Source organism: Seriola aureovittata, chromosome 1, assembly GCF_021018895.1.
Source record: "Seriola aureovittata isolate HTS-2021-v1 ecotype China chromosome 1, ASM2101889v1, whole genome shotgun sequence".
Taxonomy (NCBI): Eukaryota; Metazoa; Chordata; class Actinopteri; order Carangiformes; family Carangidae; genus Seriola; species Seriola aureovittata.
In genome coordinates this window covers 16,028,801-16,052,666 of record NC_079364.1, presented here as the reverse complement: position 1 = coordinate 16,052,666, position 23,866 = coordinate 16,028,801, and the positions used below count along the sequence as shown (strand labels likewise).

Here is a 23,866-nt window from a genome sequence, read left to right as displayed (position 1 = left end):
CTGATGATTTCATGTCACCCATCAGTACTAATCAACATCAAGAAACACAAGGAATTTATAATCAAACATCATCATTGGTATATCACATTAAACATTCCAGTGTTATTCATTATTTAAATGAGACAATAAGTTATAAAAAGTAAATAATCAAGACTAGGAATCTGTGCAAGCATTAGGTGTCCACTTTCTGTACTTGACAGTTTTGATCCTCAAAAAAGTATTGAAGTTCGATAATCCTTTAAAGTGCCATCTAGTTCATCTCTGCCTCCTTCTCTTTCAGCTATAAATAGCATGTTGTCCATGCTCCTGGGCGCACTGACCACCTTATCTACTCATACAACTGCCACTGAAAGAACTTCCTGACTATGTGTTATATGTTGCCTATCACATATTCTTTTATAGGACTCTCAGATGTAGACTGTGATATTAAATTTACTTATTTGCATGCCAACAAATCAAATCTAAAGTATCTGTGAAATGACAAACGGACCACATTCCCAAAGACTCAGTCAGTCATTGCATGATATCAGGGCAAATAAAGAGTGGATACCAAACCGAAACAGAAAACCAGAAAACCATCTGTTCCAAAAACTGTTTTCTGAGTGATGATTACAGTCCGTCCTGACCAAGACCAACTGTCAGCTCACAAATTCCCCTCATAAAATGTTTTTATCCACCCACGTTCTCTTTCTCACCTTCTGCTACAAAAATCAAGTGTCATATGTTTTACTATTTAATGCTAATAAATCAAGTGCTAAATAATTATTGAGTCTTGAGCAACCAAAGTCCCATTATCTAAAAGATATATCATAGAGATGCATTCAAATAATTGATTTTTGGTATATTTCTAATTATTTACCAAAACAGATTTTGCAGCCATGCAGTATGTTTAAACTAAAGGTTTCCCTTGAGAAGCAGATTTCACAAACATTTCTCACATTGTGCAGTTCAGAGCAAAGATTAAAGTTTATTGTTAGCAAAATCCACATTTCTGGGCATTTAGACTTGTACTGATGATTAACACAAAAAAGTTCCTGAAATTATGCCATTGGGTGGCTTATGAAATCTTGAATAAAGTTATAGTAAATAAAGTTATAAATATAATATTCAAAAGAATTACCATGGAAGCAATTCATTTCATTTATGTTTTATATATTGGAATTGGTTGTGTTTGCCATTCTTACTCGTATTAAAATGTCTTTACAAAAATTGAAGAAGAGAAGAAAAGTAGAATATATCTGATGAGGAGAGCTACACTTAGCTACACTTATGGGAAATAGTCTATTTAACAGTGTGTGGATAATTTTTATAATAAAAGACATCATTACAGGGTTTTAGTTTTTATTTCCTTAAAGTTATCATCACAGAGACTCCTCCTGTCATTCTGAGATACAGTGATGGAAGAAGAGTGTGAAAGCATCAACACTGTCAGGACTCCTGTCAGGATTAAATTATCTTTGTTCAATTAAAATGACACTTCAATAATTATTATGTATTTATTTTGTGTGATAAACTCTCTGGTTGTTAGAAGCTCTGCTTTAAAACCAGAGTGGACACATGCAAGATCTGGAACAGCAAAAACGGTTCTACTGATCTATAAAAATATGTACTGCTCGTTATTAGTTGACAACTGTTTTGATCCCGTCGGGGTCCTGTAGAAATGATGACTCTGTTTTTCCAGTGATCTGATTGGTCAGTAGTTGGGCTGTTGATAGGTTTTGATCTGATCTTCAGATATTTACCTGCCGTGGTGCAAGTTAGGAGTTCAGCAGAGGTTAGCATGTTGATTTAACAAGTGAACGGCCGTTGTAGGACTGAAAACCCAGGGTTAAGCCTGAAGTTACTTCGCTAACCTCATATCCTGATTCGTAGTACAGGCTCATGCCACTACACTGAATTCTGCTGTGCTGTGGTTTGATGCTGTTTAGTATTTTGGGTTAAGAGGTTGACGAGTCCTTGTGCAGCAGCAGCAGCAATACCACCGGCCTCAATATCCTACTGAGCAAAAGATGCCACAGGGCGGGAGACTTGGCGACCAATAACCACATGTTAGCTAGCTGACTTGTATTAGCTAACGTTAGCCATGCTCCAGCGGACCTCTGCCAAATCAGAATAACATCTGTTAAAAGTGAGTAACTGACCTCTAGTAAACATATGTGTTGTACAATGTTTCCCATGATGCTGGCCTTGTGATGCAAAGTAGGTATTACAAAATTACTGTTTGCAGCGTGTTCTTCAATGATAAGCAAATGTATTTGTGATTCATTTAATTCATTTATCTTGTGCAGTGTTTTGCCATGTAAGTTAGTTTGCTGAATCCCTTGCTCCAGAAGATTCCTAACTGAGTGAAATGACCCGGAAGTAAGTGGCAGCTATGATAAGAACTTGTTGAATTCTCTAAATGCTGAGGAAAGGAGCTTCAGTCCTTTCTATTTCATCTTCTTTAGAATAGGGTACACTGAACCTTTCTTTATGAAAGGAAAGGAAATAATGCCATCCCACAATTCCTTGCAGCAGCAACATTCAAAGTGAACATTGTAGTTTTAATGGGTTTTTTTAATCTTAGTGTAAGTGCATTTGGATTCTTTCCACATCGAGGTTGTCTTTTCCGTCTTTTCTGTCTGTATGAATTATCTTTCACATCTTTCCTTGACCTCATAATGTTTTCCATCAAGGTCAAGGAATAGTGTTTAGGAAAGGATATCTTTTTAAACTTTTCAACCACAACCCATCTGTCCCAGTTGGCCGTGACAGTGAGGCAGCATACACAATACCAGGACCCTGAAACCAAATGGAATTCTACCATCATCAATTTTATTATTTACACTTGCACTTTTCCTGTTGTCACCTGTCAAATTGCTTCTTTGAAAATATGTAGATTTTCAAGTCAGAACATGTGAAGAAAAACATTCCTTACATTCATATATGTGGGCATATTTGTACTTTTAATTTCTACTTTTACTATGTCACTACAGTTTTGTTGCTTAAATTAATTGATTCATTGATATCACAGACTTAGAATTGCACAAACTTAGTTTGCCAAACTTAAAAGCTTCTTTGTAATGGTTTTAAACTTTTCAAGGTTAGAAGCTGATATGCTGTAGGTAGCAGCAATTCTATTGGTCTGCACACCTTCATGTCTGTCTGTCAGTACTATCCTCTCTCTCTCTCAGTAGGATCACTCTAATCCAATCCCAAATATATTACTTGGTCCTCACTGAGATAAGGCATACTGGGGGATGTTAGTGTATCCATATGAATTAAATGGACGGCAGCTCTATCAAGATCATCCAGCAGGTCAAGGCTACTCTGCAAGAGGATATGATGTAGCCAAACTGATTTTTTTTTTTCCACACAGCATCCCCTTTACCTCCACCCTGAGTTATCACCAGCCTCCCACACTGAAGGAAAAAAACACCCCTGCCTTTGTTGTCTACACATGGTCATTTGCAGATTTTTGGGGGAAGTGTGAGCCATTGTTTTCTTACAGAGAGACCAATGATGCCAAATCCTGCAGTTGGGCACCACTCGGATTTTACACCTCTCATTCTATCAGTTAAACAGTTAAAATATCCTGGGACATTGGTACCATGTGAGAGGGCAGACTGCACGCCAGACTAAGCCCACAGCATTGTTGACATCTTGCTACTTCTAAATAAAAACAAGTAGACAAGCTGACAACTATGCTGAGGTCTGATTTAGGTCTAGCCTGTTCATTTTATTTTGAGCATTAATGCCAGTCTGACTCGATGTTGTATGAGCAGTGGTTTGGCTGTTCACACCAGAAGCACATTTTTCTGTGCGGGTCAAAAAGCAATTCTGCTCCTCTGCTCTTTTTTAATCGCACGTAGAGCTGATCTTTATTATAACCTCATGAATTTATAACCTAGAGCTCTTTATGTGTTCCTGGATAAGTGGGATATCGTGTATTCTGCAACAATGAAGTTAAAAGGACCATCATCTTGCGTTTTTTCCTCCCTGTGAGTGTTTGTGTCCTCATCTGTCTCACTTTCTGTTTAGACACTTGATGAACATTGGTTGGTCAGAAAAAAAATTCAAAATGAATTCCTATTCAGCATGAATTAAACAGCTTTTATTTATAAATTGTAGCTATAATTATACATCAGTGTTGAGATTAGCTCTTGGCCCTGACTTTATGCCCAACCCGACGGCCATTGGAGATCTGACTGCTTATCATATGTAGACAGTCTAATACCCACACAGTCACAAATGCCCATAAGCAGACTGAAATTAACTGTCTGAATTTGTAGGTTTGTGGTTTAGTTTATGTTCTTTTTAGAGAAAACTGTGCCATGCCTAAGATTAATTGTAGCTGTTAAAGGGGACACATCAAGACTTGCATCCTGGAGTAAGCAGCTCTTGGTAGGTCCCAGCACGTAATTAAATACAATGACCTGTATAGAACAAAGGGTGAGGAGGATTCAGGTATGTTATTAAAGCCATTTATTGCAGTGGATTCAGCTTCTATGGACAGTCAAGAGTCCCACAGAGAGATTCACAAGCCTTACATGGCCATTTATGTTTGAAAGTACTTTGTCGGTGCTATTGACATGAATAGGATACAAGCTTTTTTTCATAATTTATGTTGTGTTTTCTCAGTTTTACTTCTGGGATGTTATTTTTTTATGTCTTGATGTTCAGATGTGTGTTAGGTTAATGGAAACTTTTGTTTGTATTGATAGGACATCAGTGATACCCTGACACTCAGTGACCAGTAGAGATGTGAATCATGCTGGAGGAGCGCCAGATGTTCTGCCAGGAGGATCTTTAGCAAGTTGATCATCATGCAATAACCACATGATTGATCCACCACATGGATGCTTCACAGGTAACCTCACATAAACTCACCGCACTACTTCATCTGTGGCTGATGCAGTTGAGAGTTTGCAAAAATAAATTAGAAACTAGACATAGTTCAGTCATGTCAATACACAGTGCTCCAACACAGATTCTTTGATGCTTATTTTGACAAAAGAGAGGATGAAACTTTAATAGCTCTGTGGGGAAATTTAAATCTGCTAATGGCAAAAAGATATCGGCAAAGAAGAAATATAAGAATGTAAAAATGCTTATTAAGAATAAAACTAAGCTAAGTGGGTTTGATATTAACATTTCTGTATTGTTTTTACGACAACTTTAACACATTCAAATGGACAATTGAATGTATACATACATACTGAATTATTAAGGGAATGTAACAATAGTAAACATAAATGAAAATTGGCCAAAAATAGCAATATTGTGAAACTATTCTTTTGTCAAAAAGAATAAGTTATGAGATGGAAAGACGCTGTCTTCATTGCCGCTGTACTTGTCCACAGTGCTGTTCAGTCAGGGTGACACTGTTTCTGTTGTAAAGCTGTTTTTGCCAGCTGCTTTGTTTTTGTACTTGGGGTATTTCTGCCTACATTCATGGGAGCAAGAGCATGGAAGGAAATTCTGCCCGTCAGACATCAAACTTTATTAACCTAGCACATGGTTACTAAAAGGTAGTGTGTCTTTAAAGCATGACAGTTTCATCAGTGTTGTTTCATGAATTAGCATTTCTACATCGAAAAGCTTTTTGCCATTAAGGGCAATAAATTAAATATTTTCAGCTGTAAGGAAAATGCCCCTTTTACCAAGTACTTACCTGAAAAACTAGAAATATTAAATATTAGTGATGGCATAAAGAGTAATTTCATTTGCCTATGTGTGCTCTTACTCTCTCTAAGTTTATTACTAATTCATATTTTTATCTTCATCATTCCACAATGTGATGTTTTGTCATCATCATCTCCACTAGAGAATAACAAAAAATGATGAGGATGAACAGATCTCTATGCTTTCTGAGTCTGTGTCATATCAGTGGCTTTAGGATGAGGTATGTGCCCTCAAGCAGGTGGCTGTCTTTTCTTTTTTTTTTGTCTTTTTCTTCTTTTCCGCATGATGTAGATTGTGGTTTAAAAAAAAAAAAAAAAAAGATTCACTCACAATTTGGTTCCAAATACAATTATATTTAACCTGAAATCGCTTGTCACACCTTGTTTACTGATTACTTCATTGTTTATGTTGTGCTGTCTCTTCAAGTAATGCTTCCCTTTGAATTTGTTTTGGACATGGCATAAAGGCTCAGTGAAATTTAATGGTGGATCCCTACTAGTGCTTGAGGCCAAATCCTAATTGGCAATTTCTCTGTCCATTGAGAGTTTGCCTTTTGTGTTTGATTTAACTGTTTAAGATCTGATGTGTTTTTCCCCCTCACTGGTTCAGTATCTCAGTAGAATTAATCAACAAAGTCAGAAGTATCCATTTATAGTTTTTATATATATATATATATATATATATATATATATATATATATACTTTTTATGTGCCCATTCCCAAATGTCAGTGAATGACACAAGTGAAAAAAAACACAATATTACTTAGTTTTACAAACATTTTATTTGGGTTTTTGCTGTTAACAGAGACAGTTTGGCAACTGTTAAGGTGCAGTTGTGCATGTTTGATGTGCGTATTGCCACATTTGTTTTACAACGTAGGCTTGAACTCAGTAACATAAAGTCACCTCACAGACACAGGCTGTGGTCCCCGGTACAGAATATACATTGTGATCTGTTTATTTTATAAGCATTCTTTGTAATGAGTGGACTCAAAACAATTAAAGGTAGTGTGTGTAGTTTTTGCCCTCTAAAAGATGGGTTACCATTTTCTTTGTCTCGTGCATGCGCATGAGGATGCGCATACACACGTGCATGCAAATGATGTGATCCATACTCCTGCCAGTGGTCTCAAAACTAATAATTATTTTGGACCCCAGGAACAGTAGTTGCTACCTTGGTAGTAGGTAAAAAAGGTAGGATGTCAATCTTGGCATTCATACAAAAGATAGTTAGCACTTACATTTTGTTTGTGTGTGTGCATGCACGCCCACTGTGTGTGTGTGTGTGTGTGTGTGTGTGTGTGTGTGTGTGTGTGTGTGTGTGTGTGTGTGTGCGCGCGTGCCTGTGTGTGTGTGTGCCTGTGTGTGTGTGTGCCTGTGTGTGCGCGCTTGTGTGTATTTGTGAGCACCAGCAGTTGGAGGAGATGGAATGGATGAGTGAGCGATGACTAAGATGAGAAGCTGTCTGTTTGTGGTCAGAGGATGTGGTAGACTGCTTGTGTTGGGTGATACTTGATCTGATGTTAATGTGCTGCAGTGTGTGTGGGAGGGAGTGAGTTGAAAGAGGGAGAGGGGAAGATGGGCAGATAATCCCGTCTGCCTGATGAGATTGAATGCTGGGATTGATTGATCGCCTAATCATAGGAGGAAATGGGCCTGAAAATGAATGGGACTCTGCCCTTGGCTTGCTGTGGAGCTGGGTGGTTGGGTTGGAGGGGATGTTAGCTGCAGAAAGACATGGCCTTAATGTGCATGAGACCTGATTTCATTTGTGTCTGATATACAGTTATATGATCCTGGCTAAATGATCAAATAAAAAAGGAAGAGGGAGAACACTGAAGGGGATGTAAATCAAGCTTTATTGCTGGAATATTACTTTTTCATCTCATCTGAAATGGATGCTTTGAGAAAAGAGCAAGAATGAAAATTCATCATGAATTTGGAATTGATGCAACTGTGTGTAGGTACAGATACCCACTGTCCTGGATCTAGTTGATTGGCTAGTAATAGAGTAGGTATTGAATTATGATTATTATATTTGTCGTTATTTGGTTTGCAGTATTTTTATCTAGGCTAAGAAGATTTGTTTGGATCAGAGGATTTACTAAAGGTCTAACAGATAACATGCTTCTGCTATCACTTTGTCTCTGTCCTCATTGCCATGTAGGTGTACTTGCTCAAAAGGGAACTGGCTATGTTTTCACTCCTCTGGAACCTAATCTGTACTATCCCAGCTCACCGGCACACAGAATCTCTACACTATATTAGAATGGGAAAATTAGCTCCATGTTTGAGGGTCTTTGCTTTATGTAGGCCCGCAGTTCACAGAGCGAATGCTGCCAGAATATATCACCCTGTACAATGATTGAAGTGGTTGACTCGGCCCATGCTTCAAGGCAGAATCAAAACAATAGCTTTGCCTTGTTGTTTAAGTTAGGTGTGCGAAGTGTCACTTTGAGTTTGTCCCTATTTCCAAGCCACTAAAAGAGGCTTTGAAAAGTAAATGTCTCCCAGAAGTGGCTCATTTATCACAATTTTCAACGTTGTTAACAGAGCATTAATTCTTATGACACTAAGTGTAACTTAATCAAAGCCCTATATGGTTAACATTTCCTGCAAATAAGACAATCCTGCACAGAAATGAGCACTAACACTTTTATTACTGTTGTGGTACGTATGGTAGATACTTGGTTTATAGACAGCATATGACTTAAAAGTAAAGCTCTTACCATCAGTATAGTTATAAATGTTATGATTAACAGTATTTTTCCTTCTTCCTATCTACTGTGTGTATCTTTTGATGCTCTATTTGATTGGCCTTATAGAGTATTGAATTGAAATGAATAAATAAACCGATGTCACATGATATAACCACAGAATTTAACTAAATATGAGACCCACAGCAGTGCCTCCTCAACCCTTCTTATAAAAAACAAATCTAGTACTCATCCATGGGACATTGCTATAGAAGGGTAGACAGAAGAAATTCGCAATGTTTCATGCTTGAAATCCAGTAGCAGATTTAAGCTTGACCAATAATCCAGTAATATTAAGTAAAATTAAGTAAGGTAAAATAGTCACTAATAAATGTGTAAGGAGATGTTGATTATGATGTTGTTCATAAGCTATATGTTGATATTGCCCCTATTAGCTCTGTTTTGGTCTCCACCAACTCATGAGAAATAGGAAACACCCCGTGAAATATAAGCTTAAAATGTTTACGATTCATGTGAATGGGAAATTGGTCTCAGATTTTCGGTCCCCAATGTATGTATGTATATGTATGTATATCATACAGTCAAACAAGCAATCGGTATGTGTATGTGTTTATCACGCTTTTTTTTCCAATATATCTTAGCCAGGATCCATTAACCAGACGTTATATTTGTTGTGGCCCTTCTCTCTGTCTCCCTCTAGAGAGAAGTGTGTGGGCTGCATTTGTTGGTGATTTAGTAGCAGGTTGTTGTGATCCAAAGCTTGAAGGCTGAGAGTGGGATGACTGAGGGGAAAATGAGCAGCCCATACAAAGAAGTGGAGGTACTGTGGGCTAAATGATCAATGGCATTGATCAGCCGGTCAATCCTGGAGTCTATATTCTTCTCTGTTTACACTCTCCCATTGCCACTGTTAAACTGAGCGTGCTCTAAGCAGCCACCTTAGGGACCCTCTAAAAGCCGGCCTCACACCCGCCATTGATTGACATGTCGATTATCTTGGAAGCTGTTGACAGCACAGTTGTTAGCCATCTTAAACATTAATGATGGGGAGTCATTGCCTCAAGTTACACTCCTGACTAAGAGAATGAGGCATTAATTTTCAAGCACAGAAACACTAAACAAAGTGAAACATACAAAAGAAAACTTTAAACAAAACACAGACAAATAGCTATACATGAGGCACCAGTATTACCACTTCATGAGTTGAAGATAGTTTGTGAATGTTGCATGTTTTGACTTGCTTGACTTGCCTGAGATTTCTGTGATTACCATCATCGGACCACAATTTAGGAGAGGGCTTACTCTGTAGAAAAACTCTTACCCATCCAAGGTCCCTTTTGGATTTTAAGAAATTCACTTATTTGCAAGGGTGATAGCAAACTTAGTTGTGGTAAGCATTAGGGTTTAAACAAATTCTGCCTGCCTAGATATTGAAAATCGAGAACTGAGAGGGAAATCATCTTCCTTTAAAGTTAATATGACTGACTTTTTTTTTTCTAATGAGATCCAAACCTCATTCACTACGCTCACAACACAAAAACACAAACGTATGAAGTTATATCGTTTGGAGCCACGTCCATACAATAAGATAACAGATGACAGATGCATGCTTGCTGAATTTCAAGTTGGTATATTATAGAGATAATTTGTGATTAAACATTTTTATGTATTATAAAAAAATTATTCAGACCTTATTTACCTGATTTTTGGTTTTGTGTTTGTGTAGAAATTGTGTAATTACTGGCGTCATCATTTTGAGGACTTGGGATCTGTGGACGTATAGTTATGGCCTTGCTAAGTGTAATCAAAACCAGATCGTGTGTGTGTGTGTGTGTGTGTGTGTGTGTAAAGATAATTGCGTTAAAGTGTGCAGACTCTACCACTTGCCCCCAGCATCAACCTCAAACCCGTTTCTTCTTTTATGCGTCATTTACTGCCTGTAAACAGTTGGTGTAAAGCAGTTTATAGATAGTTTCTAGTTTTAAGTTCCTTGAGCTCTCTTGAATCTGTGCTTAAGTTATATAAACTCTTCACTTTAATAGACACCCAGTAATGGGCTGACATTGGCCTGGTTGCAGGGACCAGTGCCTCTGAAAGTGGTTGCTCCCCAGTAATGCTAATGATCAACCTCCTGCATGATGCTCTCCAAGCAGAGATAGTGCAGCCTCAACCTGACATGAAGACTTTGTCTGGGTTTCCTCTTTTTTTGGTCATCACTCTTTTTACCTTAAGCTCCTTCTCGCTGCTGCCAGCTTCCCCGGGCCGCTTTTGGTTGGTCAACACATTAAAAATTGTGCTGCCTCTTTACAAGACTGTCTATAATCTTTTGCCTCTTCCATGTCACCTCGAAACGTGTGGAGGCTGATATGATAATGATGTGGACCTGTCCAGGGTATTAGAGTTAAGCTGGCTGATTAGGCTGCACATCGATTAGTCCATCACTCAGCACCGGCCAGGTCCGGGCATCTGGGAAGGAGGGAGGGAAGTGTGGTGGGGGAGAGGGAGGATTGACAGCCTTTCTTAAGAAATGACCTCACTTAAGGTGACTCACAAATGTACACACAACAAAAATATTGAAACATTTACAACAGGTACACAAACCTTACTTCAGTCTTTTACCTGTCACTAAATGAACCCATTTATAAACAAATATTGAAGTTTTATTATTTATACAGTAGGGGTGCATGATTCAGAAAATCTCACGATTCAATTTCGATTCATGGGCTCAGGATTCAATTCAAAGTCGATTCTCGGTTCAAAAACGATTATTGATTCAAAAAAGATTGTAATAGGTCATATAGTATACGATGCTGTATATATGTGTGTGTGTGTATATATATATATATATATATATATATATATATATGATGGTCAAAAGGTGTAGTGCTATTTGTTCAAGTACCGGAGCGCATCGATGACGTGCATGCATACAAACGTGTACTTGTTTCAAAGGTTATGTAACCACTGTAAATGACGCAGCGCCATCTCTCATACTAGTGGGCCAAAGTCATGTCAGGAAAAAATGTAAAATGTACTTGTAAGCGCTGTTACAAGTAGGGATATCACGATACCAGAAATTTAGTAGTCGATACCGATACCAGTGAAATGCCACGATTCTCGATACATATTTAAAAAAAAAAAAAAAAACACAATAAATTCCATGTACTTTGTCTTTCACTTCTTTATTGAAAAATATGAATTAAAAAAAACAAAAAACTAAGAAAATTGGCATGTAGCCTTCAAGAATTTAAAATAAACAATACTGTCCTAAGATATAAACAATCAACTTTTTATTGCACAGCTTTTCAGCTATAGTGCCCTGAGACAAAAAAATGTGGAAATAATAGATATAATAAAATGAAACAACTATTGACATAGCAAAAAAGAACAGTGGCATGTAGCCTTCAAGTATTAAAGTAAACAATACTTTGCTAAAATATAAGCAGTAAACTTTTTATTGCACAGCATTTCAACTGTGGTTTGGAAAGTGGGAAGGCACCGTTTACAAACGGGCTTTTGTGGGTCTATAATCGACCCCTCATCATCCGCCTCGAAAACAAAGTATTTCCATACGTGACTTTTCTGGCTTTTTCTTTCGGCGAGCCGAGGTGCTGCAACTGGACCAAGTTGTGTGCCTTAACTTGTTGCCATCTTCCATTTGTTATTGCGGCTCGACTGCAGCCTAGTAGTGGACGTTCCTCATCCTCCCTTGGGCAGAAGCAGAGCATGTGTCTGAGAAACTGCTTAAATGTTTTCCGAGTCACTCAAAAGTTGCCAGTGATGCAGTAATTAGTGTTAATTTTCTTGGTTTCTTCTTGGTAATGTTTTTGGTAGATAACTGTCACTTTTGAGGCAAGTCACTTTTGCACAGATAAGTTGCTCATACAGTTAATGACATCTTGCTTGTGCGCAATGAGACCAGATGCACAAGCGGGCGTGACGAGCACTCATTCAACTGCCTCCCTCGATAGGATGTCAATCTTACGTTGCTTCCTAAGAGGGTGACTATCAATCTCGTTACGTGTTGGTACTTTTCGGTACTTTCGATACCACGAAAAAACAGGTAACATCCCGTTTTTTGCCACGTGGCATCGACTTGGTACCGAAGTATCAGTTGTGGTGACAACCCTAGTTACAAGACTGAAAAACATGAATCCATTCTTTTGGATTTTGTGAATTGATTTTGAATTGGTAGAGATAGAATTCCAATTCTAATGTGAATCCATTTTTTTGTATTGTTTATATAGTACCTTTTACTATTAAGTAACTTGTACTATTTCTAAATACCACCTTTAACAGTGTACCATCAGTTCTCAAGAACATCCTCAGGCATTTTTATGCCTGTGTTAAATTTCCCTGGTGGCAGAATCAAATTAGATTACTGAATGAATTACTAAATTACTCAAATTACAAAAATTACACAAAGACTTTTCATGTCGTGTTTAACAGCTGAGTTATATTGTAGTCTTGCAGTACTGCTGTGATTAAACTATTCATGACTGCACCTATTCAATGAATGAAGCAGATCATAACACATAACACATGCTATAATGATAAAGACAATAATATGAGAAAACTATTAAAAGAATGCCGAGTTCCCCAGACATTTTAGATTCAAATCTGAAAATATCAGTGGCCCAATGCAATGGCCACACTCTAGTAGCAGTACTTACTGCATGTTTTTGTCCTAGCCACAGTTGATGGGTGAGATGCCAGATCGTGTCATTGTCCCTGGTTGGTCATAGCGCCTGCACAGCTTCTTTTTATCTTGGCTGTTCGGACCTTCTTCAGGGCAAAGACTGGAGTTGCGACAAGGACCACAATGTAGGGGGAAATGGCATTCCACATTGATGACCAATGAAAATGAATAATTAATAAATAAATGCATAATAAAATACAGAAAACATAATGACTTTAACTAAGGATAAAAGGTTCACTGGTTTGGCACACAAGTCTCTGATGTCAGGTGTGGATAGGAGGTTGACAGACCAGTAACACACAACCTACACATAACATATGAATGCGATAAAAGATGGTGAAAAAGGGAAAGAGAGGGGTGCAATGTAGAAAAAAAAAGAGTAAGATAAATCTGAGGAAAGGGATGGGTGTAGCAAGAAAAGACGGCGCAGCCAAGGAAAGATTAGAACCCTTGCCTTGCCTGAACACTCTGAGGCTTTTAATCCCGGAACAAAGTCATTAAGGTTCACAGCTACAGAAGAGGCCAATTAAAAGCAGGGCGTAGGCAAAAGTCTGGAGAAAGGCATCATTTGCTGCAGGAACCCAGGCCTTTTATCAGACCAGTGGGAGCCCTCCCTTATGCACCCAGGGAATCAGAAGGCCTGTCAGATATCTCTTGGAGATGTTTTTACCTCAAATAATTCACTTTTACACAGAAACAGACCAGTGGTGGATAGCTGGAAGGTAGCACACATAGGCCAAAGCCCAATAAAAATGATAGATAATATTTTTTCACCTGTGACGGTGTTCGTGTCCCATACAATACTTACTGTACATTGAAATAAACATTAAAAACATGACAACAGCTAAGAAAGAAACAGCCAGTCCTTCACACAAAAAACAAAGTAACAAGTACACTGAGATGATGATAAGGTGGGCTGAACACAAGAAATATGTTTTGGAATTTTTAGTGTCTGCTTAACTAAAAAAAAACTTTACTTTATTATTAAACATTATATTACTGTTCATGCGACTTCGTGACCAGTCATCTCCCATTATTAGCTGTTACAACCATACCCCATTCCTCTTGTAAATACAGTGTTTTTTTTTCCTTAGAGAAACATCTACACACAGTATAGAAATCCTCAATTATCCCTCACAAAGCTCCATTTTGTTCCAATTAGCTGTTAAATCTATCTGTGTGGTGCTTTAATGAAGGGATTGAGTGAGGGGCAAAGACTTGATCTACACCTGTTTGTTTACTGAAATAATTGATATTATCAGATTCTTGGTGATTAATGGGCTTGCTAAAGTATACTGGAGCTCAGCAGCTTTGCCTGAATGCAAAGCTCAGAAATCATATTGCGTATTTCCCTGGAGTCAACTAATTACTGTTGAGGTAGACTTGCTGTGGAATTAGGACTAGAGAGAGATGGAGAAACATAAGGAGCAAAATATCACTTCTGTGGTTTCTTAAAGTGTCCATTTCTAGTGCTATACACATTACGGACATTTGCACTGCTCCTGTGAAAGTTTCACTTCAGTCACAGTGCCAGTGCCTTATGTCAGGCCAAATAATGAGCTGTGTACAGCTCATGAAACTTGAATGATTCCAATTTTGAATGAATGAAGGCTGACTGTTGCATGTTTGCCACTGAAAGGCAAAAGAGGAAACAGTGCCAAACTATCAAAGCTTTGTAATATGTCAGTGTATGTCAATATCGAACTACCTACAACGCGCAAATAGGTACAATTTAAAAAGGCTTGAAGCAAATTATTTTATATTATATTAATTTAGGTTGTTTTTATGATGTTGCTTCTACTTCTGTTTACAGTATTTGTGAATAAATAATAAAGGATATTAGGGATGCCCACTAAACATCAACGATTTCAATCATCAGCCCTCAAGTTGAATCTCATTTTGTGAGTAAACTCACTGTAATTTCTGTCTTTGTAACGCATAACCGCAAGGCAGGCTACACTTTTATAAACTGAGTCCTGCCTCAAAATGATCTACCTACAAAACCGCAATAGAAATAGTGAAGTGGGATGGAAATGAAGTGTTGTGCAACATTGGGCAGGGTGACTTGTTTCTGATTGCTGCTCCGATGCTCTCAGCTCTACGACTGAATGAAGCAACATCAGCTGACATACACTTGTACTAGATGCTGCTGGTCCAACCTCCTCTATAGCTGTCCGGTGTGATTGACTCTTTGACTGACAGTGCTGACAGTAAGAGAGGCTTTTGATGGCAGGCTAGGATTTTTATACCTGTAATTTCATAACTGAATAGAATGCACAATTATTATTTCTCTGATTGTGGGAGAATTTTCTTATATCACAGATGATGAACAAAGGCATTAAAACATGGGAGTTTTACAGGTAAAATATAAGATTAATTTAGGCAGTTATAGGACTTAAATGTAGGGCAGTAACTGTTGAGAGGCTATGAATATTATTAGAGTTGCACCGATCGATCAGTTGGCAATTGGAATCGGCAGGTTTTCAGCTTGACTGGCCATGACCGGTGACTGGCTGATCAGTCTCACATATATCCGTGTGCTGGTCACTGTCAAAAAACTGTCAACTATGAGTTAACTTGGAAAACTCAGTCAGGTTCAGCCAAAAGTTTTTATAAAAAAAGATCCCAGTACTTTTCAAGAGACTTGACCTGTTCAGTTGCTCATTACATACAGTAAACACATATCTCTTTAATTACTTTTTCGAAAATTCTGATCGAATTACATGATTTATTATCTGAATAATTGGATGAATACCTCAGTAATAAAAATGATTATAGTTTGAACTCTTGATCTATTAAAAAGTGAAATGGAAACAGAGATCAACAAGGCCTTCCCCAGTATTCAGACTGCATACACCCATATATACATAATACATACATGAACACACTTTTCTGGATGAAAGGCTTCTTGCTGAAGGGAGAGCAGGTTATAGGAGTTGAGTGAATAGATAAAACTGTGTGTAAATTGCACCGGGTTCAGTGGACCACCATGGGAGATGCAGGATGAGGGTGGATGAGATAAGCCAGCTGTCTTTCTCAACTAGCAGAGCCTCCTGAGAGCTATTAATAATGAAACAACATGCTGGTTTGGACAGATTCACATATCATGAAAATGGCTTTTTAGTTGCTGTTACAGACCTTTTACCTGTCTGCTTGGCTTACACTAGTGCAGGAGTTTGTGAAAGGCACAGTGGGAGCACTCTTTGCCCTCATGGAGAGCTTTTAGTTACTGGTGGAAACTGGTGTTTGGTGTGTAGAGTACAGTGTGTGTAGGGCTGTAGAGTTGTAGAGGCCGGTTAGACTTTCTACCACAGCCAGTTTTCTGAATTGCAGCACTGAGCTGGATTTTTTCTCTGACATCTTAACATTCACTTTTAGTTTAGGCTTTGGTGAAGCACCTGGCTGGTCTTTTTTGTCACAATGTCAGAATATATATATGATTTTCTCAAGTTAGAGAAGAAGAAAAGGCTGAAATGGCTAAATAATTTATCTGAAGACTGTAGAATGGTAGCCGTGGGAATGTTTTTACTTTATTTCAGAATACAACAGGTACCATTTTGTCCATATCATGCCAGCCTTAGAGGGAATTGAACCACTGCCTGTCTGCCATTATTTGCAATGCTGATTGATAGCTCTTTCTCTAACCCTGTGGTTTGCTGCCTCTTTATTTCTGTCTCTTTTTGGTTCCTTTTCCCCTTTTGCTCAGCTTCTATGACTTTCTTTGTGTCTCTCTGTAGACTGGGAGCTGATATCATCCTTTGAAAAGGTAATGATCCCACTGTGTTGAGATTATGTATGTGTGCTGCACAGTGTAATGGCCTGGCTTTTTATTGCCTGCCGCATACTAATCCCACAACTGAAGGAATGAGATGACACCTGCAGGGAGCTGTGTGCGAGCTGCAGCCTCACATGAAAGAATGGCCATTAAAAATGATCAAAGAAATTACTGCACTCGGCTGCACAACATTGCTCTCACGCCTGGCTAGGTGTACATCCCTCTGCCCCAACACGCACATGCACAGACATGCACACACATAGGCTACACATACACACATGCATACATAGACTCGCACTAATTAGTATCTCCCTCTGATGGATATTTTCCAAGTGATCCTCGGTGGAAATGTCCTGCGCATAGTTGCCTCAGGCTCTCTGCAGATACTGATGCACCCACGCTTGCTGATAGGAAATGGAGGACAAGCGTGAGTTCAAGATGATAGTCTGTTCTCCATACCCCTACCACAAATTATTCATGGACATATTATAAGTGTTTTCCAACTGAATTTTTATCAGACCTTGTCTTCAGGGGTCTTTTGTTATATTAAGAAATGATTTCAAAGTTTATCCATTACATTTATGTGTTTGCTGTGTTAATGACAAAAGGAGTTTGCTCTTTAGGAATACAATCATTGGGAGATTTTCTCTGTGTACTTGAAACTACATTTTTACAGTTAGCACAATGGTAAACATTTGCAGTACGGTCATGGTTGAGTCGGTTTCCTTGCAGTTTAATCCACTACATCCATCCAACTATGCTGAACTGTCTGTGAGTCTTCTGCTCCCTCCCTCCTTCTTTCTCTCATTGTTCACTTGCCCCCTCTCCCCGTTCATGAGTGTCCCTTCTCCTGACTGTACATCTGTCTGTCTGTGCCCTCTTCACCAAGAACAGCACCTTGCCTGCATTGGCATTCTGGGAAGTGGCACAGTGTGATCCTGGCAGCTGTTCTTATCACCGAGTCCTCTGTGCTGGCTAGTAGATGACATTTTTGTAGTCAGTCCACCGGCCCTCAAAACAAATTCACTTTTTAAGAACAGACACAGTGATACTCCTATAGAGCTTTGAATAATAACTCTTTCACTTTGTTAAGTGTCTGGTCTGAAATGGCAAGCACTACTTAATGTGTGATTAGAATCAACACCTGCAGAAATGATAGGAGGGGTCATGGCAAAGGGATTATGGGAACTGAGAAACGGCCTCTGGAGACATGCAAAAAGAACCAAAATCTCATTGTAATTGTAAATGAATGTTGCAGTATATATTATTTTTTCCTGCACTGAACATAAGCTCGTCAACGTGGAGAGAATGTGGTTATCACGGGGATCCATTTTACTAAGAGATTCCTTTTCTCAGTACTCCTCCTTCCTCCCCTTAGCCCCTCCCTTTCTCTCCCTCAGCGGTCCATTTTAGAACCATGCTGCATGGTTTGGTGGGTAATTTCACTGCCTTTTCATGTTACGGAGGGCGAGGAATCCTCCTCCATTAGGTAGTGTCATCTTGTGATGTATGATGTATGCACAGAAAGGCAATCTGATGTTTATTCATGACTTTCAAGGCAATGCCTCAGCTAAGCCCTCTGATTTCCTTTTAAGGAACAAAACTATGTGAGATTGAGACTTCAGTTTAAAGGCACATAGACCATCCTGCAGCACTTCTTCTATGTTTCTCTCTTCCTCTCTCTCGCTCCGTCTCACACATATATACGGTACTCTCTCTCATCTCTCACCCACAGCTCTTTTTTTTTTTATCTCTTTTAAATTCTCCCTCGATATTTTTTCTGTCAGATTTAATTTATTTGACCCTTAGAAAAAAGATCACATGCAGTTATTTCCTTCTGATTTTGCCTGGCTGTCTCCCCATCTTGCCTCTGTACTTAACTAAGGACTTTGATGAAGAGATGAATTTAGATCGTTTTTATAGTAGGCTGGCACGTTAATGAGACACCACCACTGTGAAACTAAAAGGCCCTCTGGTCACACGTGACACACACACACACACACACACACACACACACACACACACACACACACACACACATCATACATAAGTGTATTGTGTATGTAAAGCAGCCATGGCTGTATTGACTTCTACCTGCTAATGTCCATCACACTTTCTCTGTTCATTTGCGCCATTGACCACGCAAAGAATCTGATGCTGGATGAAATCAGCAGCAATCAGTAGTTGTCACAACTGCAAACCAACAGCGTGTTTGTAATTTTGTGTCTAGATCCAGTTGGTTTTTAAGAAACCATTATTCAAAAAGCATGTCTCCATTTGTCTTGTAAATGGCTGGTTTTGAATGGTAATAAAGCCACATCTATCCATCATACTAGCATGCAAGTCTATGCCTGTGATGGGTCTCCACCTATTTTCAATGACCAACCTTCCAGCAGCACACGCATCATAATGTATGAGGGATCTACTGCTGGAGTAGCCTTTTACATGTGCGTGTATGATAGCCAGTCATTCAGTGTAGGTGTGTGCTTGTGTTTGCCTGTTATTAAAGCTTTAGACTGTAGTGTCACCTGTCAAGTTAGTTTGGCTGCTGCTTACATGTTTTTGGTGAATTGATGCCTGGTATCAGGACTCCACACACGGAAAACAGGTTTAAATACTCTAATATTTAAACCTGTTTATCTGGCTTTGCATGTGTCTTTTTAACATGAGCCCTGGACAGGTCCCTCCTCCATCATCCCATGTTTGATTTGAATAGCTAAAGTGCGGTATGATCCTGTTATATTTTGGGGATGCATTGGAGCATGAGTGAGGCAAATGAGTGTGTTTTGTATTTAATGTTTGTAATACTGTGCTAATAACCATATGCTCTTGCCTTGAGTGGTGCATATTCTAACCTTATATGATAAATAATGCAAATGTAGCAACCTCTGCAAATGCCAGAGAAAATGAGGTAGAAGGGAGGGAGAGGGCAAAGGAGCGAAGGAATAGAGAGGGGAGAATGAGCAGGAGCTAGCATAACTAACTGATTGTTGTGCTGTCAAATTGATTTGCATGAAAAAGGCCGGCCTAATTGCAACACTTAGCTGCAACGTACTGATAATACAGAGCAGGATTACAAAAGGACATGGAGGAGCTTTTATTAAGAAGGATTTCCTGGCTGTCTTTGAGAGATGCACCACCACCTTCTGTTTCTGTGGGAGCCACTCAAAGCAGTGTGTCCCTCACCTTGTCCTGTCTGACATGACATATCCATCATGGAGATGCATACACATTGCTGTCTCAGCGTCCATTACCATGTAAATCATTTCTACTATTTTATACTACATTCAAACCTATTGAATGTGGAAAAAAAAAAATTAAAAATAAGTATGTTTCCTTCAAAAGAGGCAGGTTCCTTTTGAAAAAGATGAAGTGCTTTTTTGGTTTTTGACACTGAAGTGAATAAGGTGATAGAATAAAGAGTCCAAAGACTATTCTTCTCAGATGTCTGATTTTACTGTAGATTTTCATACAGAGTATACTCAACATACAAAAACATTGTGAAAGTGTTTTGCAAAAGGTATCAGATCATCCAACAGACTCAATATGGAATGAAATGAGTTAGTGTTAGTCTAGTTCTATATGTAAACACAGAATAAACATGTCATTTCTTTCTTTCTTTCTTTCTTTCTTTCTTTCTTTCTTTCTTTCTGTCTGTCTGTCTGTCTGTCTGTCTGTCTGTCTGTCTGTCTGTCTGTCTGTCTGTCTGTGTCTGTCTGTCTGTCTGTCTGTCTGTCTGTCTGTCTGTCTGTCTGTCTGTCTGTCTGTGAGTGATTTTTAATGTCCTGTGATATTTTCAGGAGAGAAAAGGATAACAGATAGCAAGTCTGCTGTCACACTGACCTGTCCTGAGAGAGAATAAAAAGTCACATATGCTTTGAAAGGGTAAGGGTGTGGGAAAGCACAAACTTGTAGGCAGTGGTTCAGCACAGGGCATCCTGATGCTGCCAAAGGCAGTTCTTCCCTTTATTTCCTTTCTTTAATAATAAATGATGGATGCTTCAAATTACGAAACAGTGCTGGGAAAATCCAATTTAGTCTTTGGTTTTGTAGGGAGGGTAAAACGAAGAGTTCTATATCAAAGGCTCTTGTTTTGCTTTAATATTTGCAGTGGGGCCTATTGAATGATGTAATGTGCCATGTAATAATGAGTCTTATGTGCTTTTAACAAATCATGTGCTTCCTACCCATGAATGCATCTTGCAAGGAGTTGCTGTTAGTGACCTTCCCTTGCATGGACTTGTTTATTTGTTACGGTTACAGTTAGCAGTAAGTACATTTGAATTGCCCATTAGGGCCTTCCTATTACTGTCATTTGAATGTTGCAGCCACTTGACCTTCAGATTTTCTAAAACATGGAGCCTAATGAAAGAACATTTTCATATTCTTATCCTTGAACTCTTTACTTTTCCTGTAAGGTTTGCTCATGCAAGTGTTCCAAGCTGGATTCAGCAAACCCTCTTACCTGCACAAACCTGTCCATAATGGCTTGTTCCATCTTGATGAATTTGACATGTTAATGACTGGGTACATATTCATAAATTACCCCTAAATTTGTACTTAAAGCTGCCATTTCTGCTCAGTTTTTCTTTCATCCACAAAATGTTCCATTGAATTTAGATGTGTTAGAAACCCATTGCAGTTAGCCTGCATGCACAATAGTGGGGCCCTGAAACGGAATGAAATGAAGCCATTAGTAATGTAATTAAATAGACTTGTGTTTTGCCAGTCAACGTGTCCTCTGTGAGTAAAGCATATTGATGTATAATGGCAACATACATTTTTGTAATATTTGTATTGATATAATGTATTAATGTTATGGTTATTTTGGTTACTGGAAAACCTCGTAGGGCAAGGGCTTTCAAGCAGTGTAATACGGTGTTCTGCCATAATGCAGGTATGCAGATATTGAGAACAACATATGAGAACAGCTTATTGACTGTGCTGCTGCAACAGTATCAGCTAAGCATGTTGTATACTGCATGTAAAATGGAACTCGCTGTTTAGGTGCTTCAAGTCTGGGGGAAAAGCAACATCTGGTGTTCTTGGTTTTGGTTCTTTTTTTTTTTGTTATTTATTCACTTCATACATTTCACCATCAAGTTTAGAAGCGAGTGAGTACACACCCAAACAAAAACAATTTGCAGGCTATGAAATTAAAATAAATATTGGCATGTATTTATGTATATATATCATAACTCAACTGAAAATTTCCACCTATGAAATAAATAATACCATATAAGTGGATTTTTCAAGTGGTTCTGTAAATGCTAAATCCAACCTAAAATGATTTTTGGTAGAGCTTATGGGATGTTTAGGAAGGCACTGACAAATTAGCTATTTTATTGTTTACAAACAAGACAGTGTAATTAATCAAAAATCCAAATTATTTCCAATCATAGAACCACTTCCACATGACAATGTGGTTCCATTTAATGCCTGTAATGACTTAGCAATTATTTCTATGCATCCAGTTCTTCAAAGGGCCTCAATGACTGATAGAGCTGTAGTTGCTAGGAAATATGTGGTGTAACTGCAAAGCCTCTATTTTCTTTGTTAAAAGAATGGAATTTTTACATTGTTTATATAAATGTGTTACAATTCAGCCATGATTTGGGATCATTTTGAAGGATTGAGAGGATGTCCTGCTTCCATCCCCATGAAGAGCATTCTTCTATTTTTACTGCATATTCTGCACATTTTAAAGACATAGCAATGACAAATGTCATATATTTCTATCTCTATAATTATGAGGTTGATATTATTTATAGACAGTTGCAGCAACACAAATGCTCCTTCAAAGCAACCACAGTTTTTCTAAGGACATCAGTGTTTCCTGTCACTGTTGTTTCTCCCATATAGCAGACAGCTGCTTTAGAGTGTGTAGATGTATCTGTTTACTCTTTCTTATCTCAGTTACTTGTATTTGTCTTCTGGATGTTTGTCTTGTTAATTCCTCTCATTCGCTCCTCTCCTCAACTTCAATTACAGTAGATCCTGGTACATATGTCTCTGTGGTGTCACAGTCATCACTCTCATGTGCCACCATTTGTTATGCTCTTCTCTACTGCTCTTGAGACAGTGTTTCTGTTTTTCATCAAATTCAATTTTTAAGTCCACCATTAAAACTTTCTCTGCCACAACACCACCACATTCTGCCACTAAGTTAATTAGTTACTGTCGTCATAGTCAAATCATTACCCCAATATGATTTTCACACTTCCTTGTGACGAAATAACTTTTTAAGAAACAGTGACTAAAGTATATCAAAAACATTGGCCTCGAAAATTTTTATTTTTCCTTTGTTGTGCATGTTACTTTTAAGTCTAATCATAAAAGATCATTTCTTTAAGTGTAAGGAGTTTGATGAATTGAATGAAAAACTCCTTACAGTAATTTGACCATTCAATCTTTCCTCCCTTAAGTCTTAATCAGTGCTAAAATTAGAGCCTTGGTTGAAGAAGCTCAGTCGTACCAATAGTATTTACAGGCTGTTGCTCTATAAACCAGTGTTAACATAAATTTATTTTTATCCATTTTATGCCTTCTATGTTGCTAACTCTGTATAGTACTATACAGAGTAAATAATACTGTACTTTCTTCTACCCCACACTTACCCTTTCCAATCATCACTCTCCCTCTTGTGCCTTGTGTGATGGTAGGCAGGCAAGAGCATAGCTCTGTAACGAAGCCAAGATTACCAAAGAGCTTTGGCCGGGAGCAAGTCTGGCTTTTTAGTTCCTGCAGAGATTGGCTAATATTTCTGTCCACCACATTGAGAAATATAAGGAGAAATAGGCATTTCATCTTAATGAACCTCTTGCTCAGAGTCGACACACAAGAGGAAGGCAAATCATAAAAAGTTCTGAGAAATAAAAGGCATAAAAGGCTGTTAGCTCTAAAAGGTACATTTCCTGCTTTTGTTCTGGCCATGATTGAGGTAATTCTCCAGATTTGCACTGAAAACACGGCTTAATGACTTTGGCTCGTAGGAATAAAAATGAAAATGG

General features: G+C 38.4%; 1 long non-coding RNA gene across 1 annotated transcript in view; it reads left to right on the top strand.

The window, feature by feature from the left end:
* Positions 1-1,777: 1,777 nt before the first annotated feature.
* Positions 1,778-23,866, top strand: part of LOC130174710 (uncharacterized) — a 31,230-nt gene continuing 9,141 nt past the window's right edge. Inside the window, exons 1-2 of the long non-coding RNA XR_008828621.1 lie at positions 1,778-2,128; positions 4,704-4,849. This is a non-coding gene — a long non-coding RNA (uncharacterized LOC130174710). The remainder of the gene's footprint in view (positions 2,129-4,703; positions 4,850-23,866) is intronic.